Source organism: Tachyglossus aculeatus, chromosome 19 (genome assembly GCF_015852505.1).
Source record: "Tachyglossus aculeatus isolate mTacAcu1 chromosome 19, mTacAcu1.pri, whole genome shotgun sequence".
Classification (NCBI taxonomy): Eukaryota; Metazoa; Chordata; class Mammalia; order Monotremata; family Tachyglossidae; genus Tachyglossus; species Tachyglossus aculeatus.
Genome location: NC_052084.1, coordinates 9,180,639 through 9,198,729, shown reverse-complemented (window position 1 = coordinate 9,198,729; position 18,091 = coordinate 9,180,639). Strand labels below are relative to the sequence as shown.

The 18,091-nt window shown below is 43.1% G+C and overlaps 1 long non-coding RNA gene across 1 annotated transcript; it reads right to left on the bottom strand.

Annotated features, from left to right (window-relative positions):
* Nucleotides 1-10,990: 10,990 nt before the first annotated feature.
* On the bottom strand, nt 10,991-17,627 carry LOC119941006. The gene is made up of 3 exons (XR_005455073.1): nt 17,337-17,627; nt 15,150-15,330; nt 10,991-11,080 (listed from the first exon to the last, which is right to left on the bottom strand). It is a non-coding gene; the product is annotated as an uncharacterized LOC119941006 (long non-coding RNA).
* Between the last annotated feature and the right edge of the window lie 464 nt (nt 17,628-18,091).

The window sequence follows — 18,091 nt, the reverse complement described above, 5'->3', positions numbered from 1 at the left end:
AAAGCAAAGAGTAGTAGTAGAAGCAGCTGTGGTAGTTGTAAGGATCACAGGGCTGGGACTTGGATCCTGAAATTCTGCTCCTGTAGCCCACAGTACCCTATTGCTTTTTGTTTTTATTTCATGCATTTATCCTTGTATTTTATATTGTTTCAGTATTTTATTGTTTCATCTCTCCTAATGTGTCTGTTGCCAATCCATTCTCTGTGCCTTCTGTTCTTTGATTGTGAGCCCCTGGAGACCCAAAGGTGGTGTCTAATTTCCACCCATGTATTCTTTCCCAGCCCTCAGCAATAATAATAATGGTGGTAGTAATAAGGACTAAGCACTTACAATATGCCAAGCACAGAGTGCAGTATTCTGCACATGGTAGATGCCAAAAAATATTAGTACTACTACTACTATTAGCTATATTTATGCACTACCCACTTGGTTCAGTGCACTCTGCTAGGTGCTTGGGAGGTAGATTCCATCTGGCTGGCACCAAATGGGTCACTCTGGAGACAAGTAATGAGGCTGGGCCAGCCCTGAGCCCTAACCATCCCAGCCTCCCCGGACGGCTCTTACAGGCAGAGGCGTAGACGGGTTGCGGCAGAGGAAGCAGGCCAATAGTACCTGTTCTGGGATCAGCAGAACACATCAGTCCTCGGGGACGTCCATCTGGCACCTTTTATGGACAGAAACCTCACTTCAGGAATAAGCGCAATAAAACAGGAGAAGAAAATGACTTTGGATCGGTATCAAAAACATTAGAGAGTGACGTTCTGCGGCCAAGGAGAAAATGATAAAGGATTCCGTGTTTTATGTGCTGAAGGAATTGAAGCACATTGTTATTACAAAGCCATAAAGAAACCCTGGATGAAATGCCATTGTGCTCGTAAGTACGATCTCTGGGAGGGAGGCTGATTTCGCAGGGACCCAGAATGTGATTGGTTTGGGATCGTGCCCCCAAAGTGTAAGAATAGCTCAGGCATTAGGTATTCCTAATTTGTTATAACTTGCAAGCAACTGGCTAAGTTGGCAACTGTAAAGAGGTTGGGACTGTATCAGAGTCTAATAAAAGCCCTAATAAAAGTTTTAAACTAGTTCACACATCTGCAGTCTGATGGGGGGTATTACATAATATGTGCCGTCACTGCAGCAATCTTACCCCCACCCCGCTGGATACTTGCTGCATGGGGGGAAAGAAAAAAAGAGAAGAAAAAAAAACCAAAAGAGTGTTAGTGCAATGTTCCCCAGCAGTTTTACTGCTTCTTGCAGGGAACCACCACCATCTCTAGATGAATCTTCAGGGAATTTATTAAAGGAGTAGGGGTAATTCTCTCAAGTGCCTATAATTCTCACTTCCAAAGATTCTTTGAAAGTGCTCTAGCATGTCCTTCAGCGCACAGATGCCTTCACAGGGAGATAAAAATCAGCGTCTGGCATTTTTATACCCCCATGCAAAAATAATCAGCCCAACCCGCTAGGCCCTGCCAGCATTTGCAAAAATGTCTCCCTCCGAGCGTTAGGGTTGCATGATTTCACCACACCACTCCAAACACGAAAAAGTCCAGGATCTCTTTCCATGCTTTGAAAATTAATAGAGAACCTTATGCAAACATTAAAGGTTGGGATTTTTTAATAAAAAATTTTAAAGCTTTTTTGGAGGATAAAATGCACAGAACCTCATGTCCATTTTGTAAAATCTGGCTTTCTACTTCGATGTGTGTACGAGAGAAAGGAAGAGAGGCGGCTGGCACCGAGGGCTGACTCTGAGCCATCCTAATTAGGCTCTGGGGCATGTTACTGTAGGCCTGCTCACAAACTTTGCCCACCCCATGCCACGCAGGCTACTTCCTATGAGATGGCGGGTGGCACCTCATTTGCATTGGAGAGCAGATTGCCTCTGCCCCCGGGTCTTGCCAGAACAAGTAATTAGATCAAGTTGGGACCTAAGTTATAGTCATACCTGGGTAGTCAAAATGAGCAAAGCCATAGCCTAGGTTACCAAACTTCAACGAGCCTCATTGCCGGCCACCCTGAGGAACCAACAGGGATTTTTTTGAGCTCATCCAGCTCAAAATGGTTTCTTTCATTGGCTTGCAGTTTAGGCCGGTGTTGCCCTCCCGCTGAAGAGATCTGATTCCCCTCTCTCCTCCAACTCCCCCAGTCACAAAAGCTATAAAGGACTTTTCAGCTGAATTCACTTTCAGAAAGGAAATCTCTCATGCCTCATAAACCAAACCCAAACCACACAAGGAGGGGAGAGAGGATGGGGGGGAAAAAAGGCCCCAACGCTCACCTCAATTACCTTCACTCATTATCTCTAGCTGCCAGGTGTCTCCTGTCAAATGAATGACACTCTGTGATAAAGTGACACCAGTGGCCCCAGAGCCCAACCTACCTGCCTTCTAAACTCACAGACAGCCGGGTTTCCAAGGAACAGAAAGCAGTGAAGAAAGTAATATGAGGTAAGCTAGAACTACCTTTGGCAGAATGGTATTTAGAACTCAAAGCAGCATGCTGTGTAAATAAAGAAACAACATTTCCCTCTTCACGCCAAGCCTTGTTTCACAGATAAGTCAGGAGTTTCCCTCTTACAAACTAGAATCTAGCAGTGAAGAGAGTATCGATCCTGGGGAATTCACAACTGCTCATCTGTTGTCATACAATACCAAATCTATACCAAATCTATTCCCTAGTTTCACATAAATTACAATAGTGTACAAACAACTTGAATTTTTGTAGAACTTTTATGAGTCAACACATTTATTCTCACACCATATCCTCACAGAGGCAGGTTTTAGCATCATTTGTAGTTGAGAGAAATAAGGGACAGAGAGATTACTAAGCACTCACCCAAGGTCATCCAGCAGGTCTGGAGAAAACAAGTTTTAGGAACCAGGTCTCCTGGTGGCCAGTCTATGCTTCTTCCTCTAAACCACAATGACACACAGTCACCATGCTGAGCTGTATCACTGCAGACCTACATAACAATAATAATAATAAGTACTTGTTAAGCACTTACTATGTGCCAAGCATTGTACTAAGCACAAGATAATGAGGTCAGACACTCTCCCTGTCCGACCGGGACTCACAGTCTAAGTTGGGGGAAGAACAGCTATTCCATCCCCGTTTTATAGTTGAGGAAACTGAGAAACTGAAAAGTTAAGTGACTTGCCTAAGGTCACACTGCCATTAAGTGGCAGAACTGGGATCAGAATCCAGGTCCTTTGAGTCCCAGGCCCCTGCTCTTCCCACTTGGCCACCCTGCTTCTCAGTTTATGATGATTTTGTAAACAAAGGTCCAGCTTTTCCAAGGCCACCAAGTTAGCAGATTCACTCTGTCCTGGTTTTACAGTGATGATGCTGAGTTACAGCAGAAGGGCCAGATAGCAATGGTTTAGCCACATCCTAAGCAAATGGCCATGCTGCAGCCTTGGCTTGCAATCAGGACTCCTCTGCCAAAAGAGTGTGAAGTCCAGACCCCCTTCGGGATCAGATTATTCAGGCAATCACCTCAGACTCCTACTTTGCTTTGGCCGTGGAGGATCACTCCTGCTGTGTGTGTTTGGCAAGTCATTTTGCCATTTTTCCGAGGTAAAATTAAAGGGCTGAGGTGTTAGATGCTTTGTAAAATTCTAACTAGGACAAATCATCTAAAGTGGAGGCTGAGATAAATGAAGAGAGTAGAGGGCCTATAATTTAATGAGTTCTTAAAATCCTGGAAATTTTTCTGGAAATATTTCCCCAGAGCATTGGTAACTTCAAGAACAATGAGGGACCACAGTGCCCTTTGTAATACCAAAATGCCACTGTCTTTATTTGGCCTGAAGGTTGCGATATAAAATCAAGACCACAGAGCTTAAAACATTGTCAGCTCATTTCCCCCATCTTTCCTTGCTTCTCTCCCACTATAGCCCAGCCCACCCATTTCACTCCACTAATGCCAGCGTACTCACTGTGAAACTTTTGCTCATGCCCTCTCTCTTACCTGGAACTGCATCCTCCTTCATATCTGGCAGAGTCTTACCCTCTCCATCTTCAATGCTCTACTAAAAATCCCAACTCCTCCAGCAAGCCTTCCCTGATTGATCTCTCAGCTTCCTCTCCCTCCGCACCCCCCACCTATTTCTTTCCCCAGTGAATCCATACCTCCTGAGCACTTTAGGCACAGACTTCACTCCTCTTCCCCTCAGCACTTCTGTAGATATCTTTATATTATGTTTTGACATCTACTGGTAATTTATCCTAAGTTTCATTAGTCCTGTACCCAAAATGCTTTGCTCTGTGAAATGATATTTGATCCTTTGTTCATACCGCAAAAGATTATTGGCCCTAAAAATCCACCTGTGAGTTTCATATCAAATATATTTATATTTCAGAAATATAAAATTACTCATATTTATGAGTAATAAATATGTACTCATATTTGAGTACTTACTGTGTTCACAACACTATACTAAGTGTTTGGAAGAGTACAATGTAACATAGTAGACAAGTTCCCTGCCCATAAGGAGCTTTCCTCTATAAACCTAACTTATGGTCCATATTCATTTATTCAGTCGTGTATTGAGCACTTACTATGTGCAGAACACTGTACTAAGTGCTTGGGAGAGTACAATAGAACCATAAACAGACACATTCCCTGCCCGCAATGAATTTATATCAAGTGATTAAAATAGCCACAGCAAGAAAGCAGATTCATTGTGCCTCAAGAGTTATTCGATTGCTTGATCTTCTTGAGGGAGAACCAGGAAATCAGGATTTCAGGATTCAAATGCATAAAGAAGCTAAGCTTTGCTCTCTCTGGCTGTGTTTGGGGTTATTTTGCATTTTCTTAGGTAAACTCAATCTTTCTTCCATTTTGTTTCCTCAAATTTAGCATTAATAACTGCCCAGGGAGTAGGAGGCCAGGCAAAACATCCCTTCCTGGCAGGAAAAGGACACTGTGTGAGTTATCGTAACCTACAGCTGGAGAGAGATAATAGCTCTGAAAATGGAGCAGTTAAGCAAGGACAGTCCACGACCCTGTGGTTGGGGAGATTGTCAGTCATGGAATTAGAGGAGGCAAAGCCAACAAACCTTACCTCTCAACAAACCTTGGCTACAGGGTGGGAGGGCCTAGGAGTATGATCCCATTTTCCTCCCCAGAGCTAGAGGCAGGCCTTACACAGCTTGGCCTAGTGGAAAGAGCACAGGCCTGGGAATCAAAGGATCTGGGTTCTAATCCCAGATCTGCCACTTGTCTGCTGTGTGACTTTAGGCAAGTCACTCACTCACTCAATCAGTTCCATTTAGAGAAGCAGAGTGGCTCACTGGAAAGAACCCGGGCTTTGGAGTCAGAGGTCATGGGTTCAAATCCCAGCTCTGCCACTTGTCAGCTGTGTGACTTTGGGCAAGTCACTTAACTTCTCTGGGCCTCAGTTCCCTCATCTGTATAATGGGGATTAAGACTGTGAGCCCCCCATAGGATGACCTGAGCACCTTGTAATCGCCCCAGCACTTAGAACAGTGCTTTGCACATTTAGAGAAGCAGCGTGGCTCAGTGGAAAGAGCCCGGGCTTTGGAGTCAGAGATCATGAGTTCAAATCCCGGTTCCACCACTTGTCAGCTGTGTGACTTTGGGCAAGTCACTTAACTTTTCTGTGCCTCAATTCCCTCATCTGTAAAATGGGGATTAAGACTGTGAGCCCCCCATGGGACAACCTGATCACCTTGTAACCTCCCCAGCACTTAGAACAGTGCTATGCACATAGTAAGCGCTTAATAAATGCTATCATCATTATTATTATTTATTGAATGCTTACTTCGTGCAGGGCATTGTACTAAGAGCTGGGGAGGGTACGATGTAACAGACTTGGTAGCCACGTTCCCTGACCACAGCGAGCAGTAGGCTGGCATTAGAGGAGTGAAATGTGTAGATTGGATTGTAGTAGGAGGGCAGCGAGGTGAGAAAGGAGGGGGCAAGGTGGCTGAGTGTTTTAAAGCTGACAGTAAGGAGTTTCTGTTTGATGCGGAGGTAGATGGGCAACCACTGGAGGTTCTTGAGGAGTGGGAAGACATGAACTGAACTTTTTGTAAAAAAGTGTTCCAGGCAGCAGAGTGAAGTATGGACTGGAGTGGGGAGAGACAGGAGGCAGGGAGATCAGCAAAGAGTCCGATCCAGACAGGATCAAGATAGGTTAAGCGCTAGGATTAAAGTGGTAGCAGTTTGGATGAAACTTAACTTCTCTTTCCCGCACCTGCAAAATGGGGATTCAATACCTGTTCTCCCTCCTATTTAGACTGTGTGCATCATGTGTGACCTGACTACCTTGTATCTACCCCAGTGTATAGGACAATGCTTGGCACATAGTAAGTGCTTAACAAATACCCTAATCCTCATCATTATTGTTATTGTTCTAGCAGCCAAATGCTCATCTCTATTTAGGTTTTCTACTTCCTCACACCCCCAGTCAGAAATGTATTATGCCATTCTTTGTCAAAGTGGGGAAAATGAATTTCTGGAAGGCAATTTTGAAATTGCCCTCACTTCCTGAAAAGCATCAGCCCCCAGGCTCCAAATCATTTCCAACTGGCATATACTTTCACCTAACAAATAGGAGTTTGGTACATATGGAATGAAGCTTCTTACTCTGAACTGTGACCCAAATTAAACCACTGAGTCAAAAGGTGTTCAGTGATACTGACTAAATTAAAACTATGATTAATCAAGAGAGTTTATTAAGCCCTTACTGTGTGCAGATTACTGTACTAAATGCTTAAGTGACTACAACAGAATAAATAGCCATGACCCCTGCCCTCAAGGAGCTTATAGTTGCTTCCCCCAAAAAATGAAATTATTCCATTGTAATTAAAAAGTTTCAATAGACGCTATGCTCTGGGGATTTGTTTTTTAAAACGCTTGTACTGATACAGAATTGGGGAAAAAAAGTTCAGAGATAAACAACAGATCTATTTATTTTCTTTTGTTAGTATGTTTGGTTTTGTTCTCTGTCTCCCCCTTTTAGACTGTGAGCCCACTGTTGGGTAGGGACTATCTCTATATGTTGCCAACTTGTACTTCCCAAGCGCTTAGTACAGTGCTCTGCACACAGTAAGCGCTCAATAAATACAATTGATTGATTGATTGATCTTGGACTTCAAAATGTCCTATTTGCTGCAGGGGATTATTATTATTTTTCTTTTGCAGTTTGACACTTTTTCGAGATTACAAGAATGGACACAATTCACCTTTGATTCAGAATCTACTTAACCTGGTAGATGGAGGCTGGGGGAATAATTTGGAGCAGTTCCTATCAGGAGGGGGTGAGGAGATTTTCTGGATCATTTCTTGTGCTTATTGATTCACTGCTGCTACCCCTGTGAGACCTCATTCTCTCCATTTTCCATTTGATCAGAGGGAGATTGTCAGTGTTTTGCAGATTCTTTTGGGTATTCAGGGTTTACTGTGTTTGTTAGGAAGGAGTGACTAATTAAGTAACATAAATAAGCACAGGGTTCTGCTTTACTTCACATCCAGCTAAAAATACATTAGAGATAATTTTGAGTTCCACTGAGAGACAAAGAAACCAGAGTTGGGTAGTTGAAATGGAACCATAAAACTACATCTACTCAGATAAAGGAAGTAAAGAACTGAACCAGTAAACTGGCTGATTCAGGCAAAACTTGGGGACAAAACTGTTTCTGAAGGAAAAGATTTGGTAATCTAAATTTTCAAGGTTGTATTCCAATACTGATCAACTCTCTACTTAGCCTGAAAGCTCCTTGTGGGCAGGGAATGTGTCTAATATGTAATAAATGCTGGGGTGGATACAGGCAAATCAGGTGGGACACAGGCAAACCCATCTGCAAAGAAGATCAGAGGACAGAAAAGTTAATATTTAAAGTTGTTAATAAGTGTTAATATTTTATGTTTCCCTCCTCTCATGAAATAGGAATTTACCATTTGCCTTCTATCCATAGAGTGGAAAGATGATAGCAAAAAATTTGCATACCTAAATATATGGCAAAGATAAAAGTAGATTAACCAATGGCATTGTACTCTCCAAAGCACTTAGCACAGCGTTCTGCACACAAGCAAGCAGTCAATAAATACAATTGACTGACAGACTATATCGTCCTACCACGGGGTTCCCCGGCTAGTGTCATGAGGCCTACCAAAGGAGTAGAAATCATGGAGTTCTCCAGCAATCCTGCATATGACCTTTTGACTTTGCTCCAATGCAAAGATTTAAATGTACTTGAGGATGAGGAGAAGGGTCCAAGACCCATGAAATTCACACACACAAACACACACACTCCAAAGACAAAGACTTACCCTGTCCCTCCAATCCCCCATTGCTGAAGACTTGGGAAGAGGAGAAAAAAGAAGGCTCACTTTCACTGTGTTACAGGATGAAAACGATTGAGAAGCCATTATGCCTCATTCTGTCAGTGGGATAGCTTGAACTTTCAGGAAAATTGAAACAAATTTGCTATTACTGAGTTATTTCCTTAACAGATGGTGTAATAGGAGAAAAATTAAAAAAGGAAAAAAATCCTCTACCCTGTAATGACAGGCATCATCTATCTTCTTTACAAATGTGGGAAAGCTATTGACTTGGTAAATAAGGCCCCGTGACTATTGTAAGCATGAATAAAACATAGAAAATGGTTGGCGTACCACTTTCCATTAGGCTTTCATGGGAGTTAATAAATCAACAGAAACCACTTACTGAAACGTTTTCATGGGACCGGTGGAATTCTAAGCAAATAACAGGTTTCAGAATGAAAAGTCACTTATATTTTAAACATAATCTAACGTTCAAAGAAGTGTAAAAGATGCTTAAGTGTTAATATTTTATGTTTCCCTGCTCTCAGCAGTAATTGCAACCCATTAAAAAGAATGCTAAGCCATAGCTGTTAGCACTGGCATAGAACCAAGAAAAGACCGAACTTTCCCAGAAGGGGGTTAATTACTACAAGAAGAGGTAATTTATTAAGGAACACTGAGACCCTGTATACACCCAAATACTGAACACAACTGCAAAATCTTGTTTGAATATTACATTTGATAATCAGAGCCTTTTTCTAAAGTGAACTTAAGGGCCAGGTAAACTGAAAAACCAGCAACATTTTTCTCCTTAGCTCCCATAAACCTTTACCTGGTGCCCTGCAGTCTGCCACTCCCCCCCAATCCGGAACTGTTAGAAGCTCCATAAAACACATGTTCGCTGATGAGAGAGGCTCATATAACAATCGTGCCGAGTTTCTGACTCTCAAGTTCTGGATTTGGCCCTATCTGACTCGAGCTAAAGTCGCTTCTGTCTGCCAGGGTAGATTGCCTCTGTTTTGACTTTCTCTCGCTAAATTTCCCATCCTAGTTCTAAGCAACCCTTAAGGTGAACCATTAAACATCTACTTGTGGTTCCTAGTCAATCCTCAATCTCAGTGTGCCAGTGGAAGGGACTTAAGGGGCCAATGCGTACTTGCAGATCAAGCCGCCGATAACCATTTCACAGGACAGCCCTGAGAAGAATTTTGCCTGAAAGCCTGGCACCAGCTTCTTGCCTCTTCTGACAGTAGTCTTCCTGATTCCAAAGAGATTCCTTTGTTCCAGGAAAGAGTAGTCCTCACCTACTGACCAGCTGCCTTTGAAAGAAAAGTCCGGTCTAAAATAGCCTCTTTTACAATCGAAAGTTGATAAATTAAACAGAGAGGCAATGTGGCATACTGGAAAGAGCACTTGTCTGGCTTGTTGGGCAATTTGGGGTAAGTCACAATACTTCCCTGGGCCTCAATTATCTGTAAAATAGGGTGATAATAGCTGTGCTTAGCCTCCCCGGGTTGTTTTGATGAAAAATAAAATCCCTGATACAGAAACATGTTGGGGGAAATAAAACGTGCTTTAAAAAGTTGAGGCATCATTGTTGTTGTTCTTGTTTGTGGCAGGTGGGAGGGGAGTGGAGGAGAGGAGAGCTCTTCAAAGATTAAACCATTTGTGTATTTCCAAACCAGTTATTCAGCTAGACGTCAGTCAGTCAGTCAGCAGCACTCAGGACTCTCTTGAGGAGTTTTTAATCTAACAGAATACAAGCACAATATACAAGTCCAAGCCACCATTATGAGTTACATCCTTGGTTCAAACTGCCCAAACCTCTTAGATGTCAAAACCTCAGCCAGAGCTTCTCCAAGCCCAAGGTTGATCACAAGACTCCTAGCCCATCCTGAAGCAGATCAGATCCTAGGAGGAAAAAAAACCCCCTCCATCCCAGTATTCCAATATTTTTGTTCTCCTGCTTTCAGGCCCAGTAAGATAGTTATTTAGAATGACATTAGATTGCAGAAGACACTTTCCTTCTCTGAGGACATTCCAAACTCATTTAGGTTTCAAACAATTTCAGTTGAAGTTTGGGGTGAGGGTTTTATTTTTTAAGTAGGGATAGAATGATCCTTTATTCTGCTGCCACTTATCTTTCCAGCCTCAGAGTGACTTTATGTCGAAGAGATTAATTTTGTCCTCAAGAAAAGTCTCCGTTTTCTTTTCTCCTCCGTGGTTTCAATTTTCTGTCTAATGGCTTGGAAGGAAAAGCAGGTAAGTGAGTAGTTAAGCAATCCTAGAACTTAGTATGGGGCCTGGAACCTAGCCACACACATGTAAACTGAGGCACTTGCCAAAAAAGTCACCAGGGGCTTCTTAAGCAATCAAGAATTGCTACACATGTGCAAGACCTAATTTCCTTAAAACAATAGCACTCTATAACTTCATTGTCCTAGTTTCTCATGATATTGCCTTATGAACATCCTACCTCACTGAGAAGCAAAAGTCCAAGTAGGATTGATAACATATTCACTGAATGGTCACTTTGATTACCGTCAGATCAATATTAGCCAGCCTGCCTCTTTGTCTGTGGACAGAGGCATAGACCCAAAATAAAGCTTGCCCTCTACTGAAGCTGGCATTTATGTAACAAAGAGAGGCTAGGAAGGTTTGGGAAGACAAAATGCTAATGTCTAGAGGCAACAATCATCAAATCATCATTTATTAAACGTCTGTTGTGTGTGCCTTCTAGATGCTTGAGGAGGTACAATAGCAGCTCTTCAAAGATCTTAAAATCTGACTGGGGAGAAAAGCAGATAAAATAGCAACTCTACAGTTGGTAGCAAAATAATAAGAATGTAGCAAAATAGTGTGCTAATGATAAAAAAAGAATTTCTGCCAAAAGGAAATCTATGAGACTGCTTTACCCAGGAAGATTTTTATGTACTTACTCTTTATGTTGACCCTCACATAAAATGCCAAACCCCTTCCTGGGAGCCTAGTTTGGCACTCTCTTCAGCATTTATAGATAGGACAGTTTGCCATTTGCTCTCTTTTCTTCTTAAAGTCCTCATTGGCCACCAAGAATTCAAATTCATCCATTTTATTTTTACCTCATTGTCCAGGGACCATCCAATGAACAGGGGAGTCAGTCTCTTCCTGGGAAATACTGAGGGATCCCAGCCTGCCTTGCAAACTTTTAGAACCCCCGGGAAGGCTACAGGAGTTTGAACCAAGGTTGAGTCAAATCTAAGGACTTCCCTGTCCTCCTACTGCTATGCTATACATAACTGCACATTGTTAATTTCTATGGCTGCAGTTTTCAACAAGATTGATATCCATTCTCTTCACTTCATTCGCCCTTTCCTCCTCTACACACACCCTTCTTGAGGAATAGGACAGCTTTCCTCCCCAGGAAAGCTTTCCTTTTCCACTAGTGCCTGGCTTGCTTCAGTTGTGCCCATTTAGCCAAAATGGCGGGACTGCCCACTCTAGCCCTCCCCTTCTTTCTATAATGGACCAGGCTGGTCTCCTTTAAGCTCCTTGAGGGCAGGGAAAGTGTCTCGTGGCTTCCATTATACTCACTCTCCCAAGTCCCCCGACAGCCCCTCTATGACGGTCTCTGTGCCAAACGGTAAAACCCACCTACCTGCCCCTCGGCAGCCTGGGGAACATGCAACGACCATCTCAGCAGTAGTATTTTTAACCTACTCGCTCTCTACACGTACTACCCCATCGGGAACACGTCTTTGCAGGGATGAGTGAGTGTGCAACCAATAGCACAACATCACTTACTTTCGCTCATATTCTCAGTTTTGACATCACTGGGCCTGGTTGGACGACCAACTCTTGTTTGCGATCAAAGACTCCATCATCAGCAAAACCACGAGGGGGGATAAACAGATCACTTTTTAAAAAAAGTTCAGTCCATGGTTCCCCACTCTTGAAACCGCCAGTGATCCCCTCCCCATCCCCCCGCCCTACCTCCTTCCCCTCCCGACAGCACCTGTACAGATGTTTGTACAGATTTATTACTCTATTTATTTTACTTGTACATATTTACTATTCTATTTTGTTAATGATGTGCATCTAGCTTCAGTTGTATTTGTCCTGACTACTTGACACCTGTCCACATGGTTTGTTTTGTTGTCTGTCTCCCCCTTCTAGACCGTGAGCCCGTTGTTGGTTAGGGACCATCTCTATATGTTGCTGACTTGTACTTCCCAAGTGCTTAGTACAGTGCTCTGCACACAGTAAGCGCTCAATAAATACGATTGAATGAATGAATGAATGATTCCCCTTCAAGAAAAAATCATTTCTCAAGGGCAGAGTTCTCCAAAGCAAAGCTGATTTTAATTCCATAAAAAGTCTTTTCTCTGCAACATGAATGACAAAAACGTCATGACAGAGAACATAGTGATGGAGGGTGGAAGACAGTATTTACTAAACAGATGTAAAGGAACAGAGAAGATGGCAGGTAAGCAGAGACAATAGGAACGTAAGGTTCAGTTCAGTGCATTTACTTTGCATGACAATACAATACACTCTCAGATGAAGTCAGTAGACAAACAGCTATGTCACATTTGATGCATAAACACAGAGATCCAAGTCTGTTTTACTAGTGTTGCTGCTCTACGATTGGTTAAGTGTCTGATGGCTTGGAATATTAACGGTCTGGAAGGCTTGAGTCCACCCTCTGCCACCACCTCTCTGGGTGACCCTAGACAAGGCACTTAACCTCATCTGAAAACTGGAGAGGACGCCAGCCTTCCTTTTTACCTCAGAGTTGTTGTGAGGGCACAAATGAGATAAGTAATGTGAATGTTATTTGTGAATAAATGTACTCTACCTAATTATTATATACTATAAATTATATAAATTGGTTAAATAAGGGCCTCTCCCCAAATTCACAGCGTGGTTCAGTGGAAAGAGCCCGGGCTTGGGAGTCAGAGGTAATGGGTTCAAATCCCGGCTCTGCCAATTGTCAGCTGTGTGACTTTGGGAAAGTCACTTAACTTCTCTGTGCCTCAGCTACCTCATCTGTAAAATGGTGATTTAGACTGTGAGCTCCACCATGGGACAACCTGATCACCTTGCAACCTCCCCAGCACTTAGTACAGTGCTTTGCACATAGTAAGCACTTAATAAATGCCATTATTATTATTATTATTATTATTATTATTATTATTATCATTGGGAAATAACAAATTGTGGAGCCATGGAATTGGGGTTTAAGGTTTAGACAAAGTCAGGATGGCCAGAAAAATCACCAACCCACTGCACTAGACATTGTGGAATCAGAGGAAAGGTGACTTTGAAAGGCCAGGGCAGAACTAAGGCATTCAGGGCAGGGTTGTGATTTGGGACAAGGGCAATCCAGGAGAGCTGAGGCAGCCAGAGTGGCTAAGAGGCCAAGTGTGTTAAACACCCTCTGCTAAAAACTGGCTTCATTTAAGTACTCAGGCTCATTCTGGCCACAACTTACATTTGATTCCAGTCAAATATTTTCTCTGAAACCTATTTACAACTTAGTAGCCAGCAGGACTCTGGATTTGCCCTGGAATGTGTCATCTTGGGAGGGATGGGAGACAGTGTCCCTCTAGTATTCCTGCAGATAAACAAAACAGGACCAGAGTGGTAAACTCATAAAGGATTGGGGAGACAGAGAGAGAGAGACACAGACAGAGAGAGTTGAAATGTTCCCCAATTATCTCCTTTATGTCCCTTCTTCTTCCCTGGATTTCTTCCCCTTTCTTTGGCACTTGGATAAATGGTTTCTGTTTATATCTGGTGGAGTCTTCCCTGGCTTGGTGTTGGACAGGGGCATAGTTCACCATCTCATCCAAGTGAGCATCTAAGGATCACTTGAAAGTACCCCTAAGAAGGGGATTCCAGACTCTAAAAAGCCTTGCCAATCAGAAAGGCAGACAGATTCTTCTAAAAGATAATTCAATTCTTACTTAGGCTTTGAAATAGGCAGGTGTCAAATGGAGGTATTGCTCACCAGCATTCAGATCTGGAACCCACCTTTTCCCAAATGACTGCTCTTCTGAGAGTTACTGTTCTTATGACCGTGGAATTTGTTGCTTGGAATTGATGAGAGATAATCCTATTGAACCCAAGTTATGTCCCACATGGGACTCAGTCTAAGGGGGAGGGAGAACAGGTATTATATCCCTATTTTACAGATGAAGAAGCTGAGACAGAGAATTCAAGTGACTTATCCTAGGGCTCAGAATAGGGAAGTGGAAGAGCTGTGATTTGAACCCAGATCTCCTGACTTTCAGGCCCATGCTCTTTCCACTAAGCCTGGTGGTGAGTCCAAGCTAACTGTCCAACTGTTAAAGAAGCCCCATGTTAGCATCACGCACAGAGAGATGTACCACGGCACATGAAACAACAGGGTACTGTGAAACACCATGAGGATGAGCTATATCCATTCCAAATACCACCAGCTGCTAATGAGCTGAAGATACAAAGTCATCAACACCACATTGAGCAAAACCAGACTTCCTCAAGAAAACCAGTTTATAGGGAAAAGTGCCAGCTACATTTTCTTGAAGGAATCTTCCTTCTGAGTGATGGATTTCAAATGTCAGCTTGGCTATCAGACAGTCACTTGTCACAGCCATCCTGGATTTACTGAAAGGCCTTAGTGACTGACCAATGGACATCACCTCAATTCAGTGTTTTTCCCCCGTCGATGTCCATGACCCAACTGTGGCAAGAACAAGTGAGGAGAGAGAGCATTCTGGAAAAACTCAACGCAGCATGACAACATCTGACAAGCTCATTGTCTTGAAGGTTGGGGGTGGGAGGGGAGGGAGGTTTCAATACCTTGATAACCCCCAAAATCAGCTCTCACCTGTAAATCTCAAAATCGCCGATTATGGTGACATCTTCAAATTTTGGTGTTCAGAGGCATTTCTTCAGTCTTCCACATGCTGAGGAATAGTTGGTTCCTGGATAGCTGCATCCGCACATGCCATTTCTGCATCATTTTTAAAAATTTCAACCATGGATAGCTCCATCCTCAATCCTGGTCACTGCAAAATAGGTGCTAACATGTCATTTCTTTTCCTACATATGTCCTGATAGTGTCACTCTTCACCAACCAAATTGTTTCAGTAGATCAGTTGCACTTGTTGATATGGAAGAAATCAATTTGCTATCAACCACAATGAGAAAAGTCCAGTAGAGTACACTGGTGGCCTAATGGATAGAGCACGGGCCCGGGAGTCAGAAAGACCTGATTCTAATCCTGGCTCTGCCACTTGTCTGCTGTGTGACCTTGGACAAGTCACTTTGCTTTTCTGGGTCTTAGTTACTGCATCTGCAAAATGGGACTAAGACTGTGAACCTCTGTGGGAGAGGGACTACGCCCAACCTGATGAACTTGTGTGTACCCCAGTTCTTAGTACAGTGCATGGCACATAGTAAGTGCTTAACATATACCTTCCCACACTGAGCCCCCTCCTCCTCCTCCCCATCCCCCCCACCCTACCTCCTTCCCCTTCCCACAGCACCTGTATATATGTTTGTGCATATTTATTACTCTATTTATTTTACTTGTACATATTTACTATTCTATTTATTTTATTTTGTTAATATGCTCTGTTTTGTTGTCTGTCTCCCCCTTCTAGACTGTGAGCCCGCTGTTGGGTAGGGACCATCTCTATATGTTGTCAACTTGTACTTCCCAAGCGCTTAGTACAGTGCTCTGCACATAGTAGGCGCTCAATAAATACGATTGAATGAATGAATGAATATACCATAAAAAACGATAAGGGGAAGGAAAGTCTGGGGGCTAGGAGTGGTGTTTTAAAGTTGCCTTGCCCTGCCCCCAGTAAAAATCTGTCCAGAACCCCTAGAAACAGTATCCAGAAGCAATATTTTTGAGTAGTCATCCTCTCCTCACCTTCAGGTCAGGCCAGGATGCCAGCAATTCTAGGACCTTGTTTGGAGGGGAAGGGAAAAAAAGAAACTCTGAAACTAGCCAAAGGAAGAAGTCACGGAAAAAATCAAGATGCCTGCATCATTAACAGCTTGATATTCAGTCACTTGGTAGAAAGAATGGACTGGTCTCCATCACTTGGAGAAGACTAATGAGTGTAACACGCTCTACTTTGGAAAATGAACGAAGTGTTAGCAGTAAGAGAACTCTCTGTGACTCTTGAGCCAATCCCGAGAAGCGGAGTTTGATTGGAGCCAGGACATGGCAACACTTATCCCGGTGCCTGTTGGCAAAGGTCCGGATCCCGTCCCAGACCCCTGGCACTTGGGGAAGAGCCCTGGGAACTGTTAACCCCGATAGGATCCTGGCTAAGACCCAGAAAGCTGGAATCATGGAGATCTAGGATTTGAGGAGCCAAGTAGTAGTCCTGGAGCTGCATGGGGGTGGACGTGACCAGAGACCTCTTGAGCAGAGACCTACTCATCACTGGGCAAGGGGGCTGTTGCCTGTTCTCAACTTCACAGAACCCCTCCCAAGTGTCGACAGCTCAGGTAGGATCTCTATAGTTTCTCCTGGGATCTATAAGATTATGGACGAGAGAACTAGCCAGGCCTCCAATAGTTGCAAAAGGCTGTCTCATTTTGGTGAGAAACTCTAGGGAAACCTACAAGACACATTTACTGACTGCATCGGGACAGACCAAATGAAATATTTTTAAAAGCATGAGTATAAAAAGAGCATATCATTGTATCTACCAATATGACATCATTGTGAAGGAATCAAAAACCATTATAACATCACAGACATACAGACAGATGTAATTTTTGTGGGAATGTAGTGTGGCTGACATGACCAGTGACCCTTTCTAATAACAATAATAATAATAATTGTGGTATTTGTTAAGCGCTATGTGCAAGGCACTGTACTAAGCACTGAGGTGGACACAAGTATAGTGGATTGGACGCACTTCCTGTCCCACCTGGGGCTCACAGTCTCATTTCCCATATTACAGATGAGGTAACAGGCACAGAGAAGTGAAGTGGCTTGCCCAAGGTCACACAGTAGACAAGTGGCAGAGCCAAGATTAGAACCCATAACCTTCTGACTCCAGGCCTGTGCTCTATTCACTATTCCACGCTGCTTCTCTGTAAAGATTGTCTTTTTGTTGGCCATCAGTCACAAGTTAGCCAGAGAAGACCAACATCTGAGACAGTCCAATTATCTTATTCTCCTGTTAAAATATATATATATAATGTCAGGGCTCACGGTATGAGCCAGTTATTTTTAACTGGGCTTTTCAACTGTAAGTTCCGTGATCTAAAGAGCAAGATGATCTCATTATGATCCCTGGCAAGAGTCTCCATTCGAGAAAGCCCCTACAATACTGGACATTGTAGAAGGAGAGAGATTTTTTACGCTACTTCCCAGAGTCCCCCTCCACCTACACAACCCTTGCCGGAGAACTGCTGGACTGTGACATCAGTACATCATTCTTCATGATGTCAAGAGCATTCTGGAGTGGAGCAGGGAAAATCCTGGGTCTTTAAAAACGTTTATGGTCCACTCGACTTATAAAGGAAACATCTGGTTGACCTACTAAATTTGCATATATAGTACGGGCAGGATTTATTTGTGCCATATTATGATTGAGCAATACTATTTGGTATAATGGTGGCCTGTGTGCACAGTTTACAGAGCTAAAGAATTCGAGGAAAAAAAGCCATTAAAATTTAAAAATTAAGCTTCGGGGGGGATCCGTGTCATTTTCAGTCAGAGAGCCAAGCTGCCATGTCAGCTTCCTCAGTGTGTCCAACCCAATTTGCTTATATACACCCTGGCACTTAGTATGGTGC